General features: G+C 37.4%; 1 non-coding gene across 1 annotated transcript; it reads left to right on the top strand.

Moving 5' to 3' along the window:
* Positions 1-241: 241 nt before the first annotated feature.
* On the top strand, positions 242-350 carry LOC136540981 (small nucleolar RNA R71). Its single transcript, XR_010780098.1, has one exon. It is a non-coding gene; the product is annotated as a small nucleolar RNA R71 (small nucleolar RNA).
* The last annotated feature ends 2353 nt before the right edge of the window (positions 351-2703 follow it).

The raw sequence follows: 2703 nt of genomic DNA, 5'->3' as shown, positions 1-2703 counted from the left end.
CAGCAGGTCCATCTTGGTAGATACTTTGTCTACCTCCTTGAGTTGATGCATACCTCCACCCCTCTTGCGGGTTTGAACATGTTCTTCATTCTAACCTTTATTAGAGGCCATCTTCTCCACAAGAGCTATTGCAGCTGGTGTGGTGAGTGATAGGAATGCACATACAGCAGCAGCATCCATAGTCCCATGGGTACTATTGCTCAACCCGTAGTAGAAAGTATGTATGAGTAACCAATTCTCTACCCCATGATGAGGACATTCCACAATGTAATCTTGATAGCATTCCCATGCCTCAGTGACAGATTCATCATGTTGTTGCTGAAAGCTTGAAATTCTCCCATGCAGAGCATTGGTCTTGCCTATGGGAAAGAACTTTGCTAGAAAGGCAGTGGAACAGTTATCCCATATAGTATTTCTATCTTTGTTGGCATAGAACCATTGCTTTGCCTTCCCCAAGAGTGAGAATGGGAAGAGGCGAAGTAATATGGCATCCTGGGCTACTCCTTTGATGGTGAAAGTGCTACAAATCCCTTGGAAGTGTTGGAGATGTGCACTCGCATCTTCATGTGCCTTTCCACAAAACTGATTTGCTTGCCCCATGTTGATGAGAGCTGGCTTGAGCTTGAATCTATTGTCTCCAACATTGACTGTTGGTCCAGTACGGATATTGGCCGTAGTTAGAGCAGAGAAATCACGAAGAGTCCTGTTAGCCATGGCTTCAAATTCTGGTGTTAAGCTTGGCCTTATATGGTTGTCTTCTGACTTTAAAGCTAAAACTTTCTTAAGTTTAGCTCTAGTCCTTCTAATTAATGCTTCTAGATCTTTAATGTAGTTTGTCGGAAGGTCAAAACTGGCCATACATTACCCTACATAAGATACATAAGTAGACAAAACAAGGGTAAGCCTGTTTGAGCAGAGGTCAATGGTTCTCTTCGATCACATCAATAAGTATAAGTTTCTCAATACTTCCTTTGCCTAGCTACCTTCCCCAGCAATGGCGCCAAAAATGCTTGTTGTTATTTCTTAGCGTCGCTACTAAGAACAGAGTTTTCAATCTAGTCCCTAGTGATAGCACCATAAATGCTTGTTGGTATTTATTAATGTGTCACTTGTTTTTAAATAGACACCTATTATAAACCTATATCTTCTAATTTTACTAGGTTGTCATTCCTAGTGATGATATCAGAGATACTTATTGGTTCTATATAGCATTACTACTAGAATAATACTAAGCAGTTCTCTATTAATTATGTGACTAGAAAGAATAAATAAATATATGAATGAAAAGGATCTGCAAGCGCACAAATAATATACCATTGTAGCATTTTACCCAAGAATATTCCAGGTATCGTTATTTATATTTTTACCATAGGAAAGGTCTAGCATGGACTTGTATTGATAACTTATACTATTGAAAGAGAAGTAAACCATAACCAATATTCTACTCATAACAGGGGTAAGTCATAGGATAATATATATATATATATATATATATATATATATATATATATATATATATATATATATATATATATATATATATATATATATATATATATATATATATATGATAAGTATTGATCAATGATAATGATAAATCACTTAGAGTACTCATTTCTATGGCATTAGCATGGCCAGGTAGAATATTAGAGGAATAATTCCAAAGTTATTCTTAATTACAAGTCAAAGCATACATTGATTAGTGCAATTATACCTAGTAATCATTGCTAAGATCATTGTCATATCTACACATAAGGGATATTAATAAGGAAGATTAAGAATAGAGCTTGCTCTTCCTTCGTAATCGAACCCTACGTGTGCCTATATTCGGGGAGTGGACTACAAAGGACTCAACGGGAGTGTCACATCCGCGATGTACCACATGACCCAGAATATAGGGTGTATGCGCAGGTAAACAACGTATAAGCACCGTGCTTACACAATATCGACCACCCACCCATGGATTCTTAGAGTGAGCATTGTACAAACTTATGCATGAACATAATGATAATCCAACTATACTAAGCATATAATCAAAGTAGACCATGAACATTATAATAAAGAACATGAATAAGATGAATACTGATATTGTCATAACAATTGTAACTACCATATAAAAGTAATGGAGATACAAAAGAGAGAGGGGTATAAAGATTATACCAAACCACGCTCTTGACTTAATAATGGAGATGAAAAGAAGAAGCCCCAAGTCCATGTCAAGATCAACTATGAAGATGGTGGTGACTTAATAATGAATAAGAAGAAAACAAGAAGGGGTCGAAGAGTAAGGCATCCAATGCTAAATCAAGATGCAAAGATGATGAGCAAGACTCAAGATGAGAAGAAGGTGCATGCTCACAACAAATGCTTCAAGTGTGAAGATATGGGACACTTTGCCTCGAAGTATCCTACCAAGCTTGAGAAGAAGGTTCAAGCAACTCATAAGAGGCAAGGAAATGGGAAACACCACATGAGCAATGAAGAGAAGGCTCAATCAAAGAGGAAGTGCTATTCATGCCGGGAAAGGAGACACGTGGCTCATTCATGCCCCCCTAGGTAATACTCCTAAGCACATTTCAATTGGTAATGATTCTATGCTTAGAAAGGATGGCAATGGTACCTCATTGGTTGCAATTACAAAACATCCCGCTATCCATACTAAGGCTTTGCCTAAGTATGTTGCACCTAACTTGAGAGGACCAA

Source organism: Miscanthus floridulus, chromosome 2 (genome assembly GCF_019320115.1).
Source record: "Miscanthus floridulus cultivar M001 chromosome 2, ASM1932011v1, whole genome shotgun sequence".
Classification (NCBI taxonomy): domain Eukaryota; kingdom Viridiplantae; phylum Streptophyta; class Magnoliopsida; order Poales; family Poaceae; genus Miscanthus; species Miscanthus floridulus.
The sequence above is the reverse complement of the archived record's forward strand: the minus strand, read 5'-3'. Positions and strand labels throughout refer to the sequence as shown.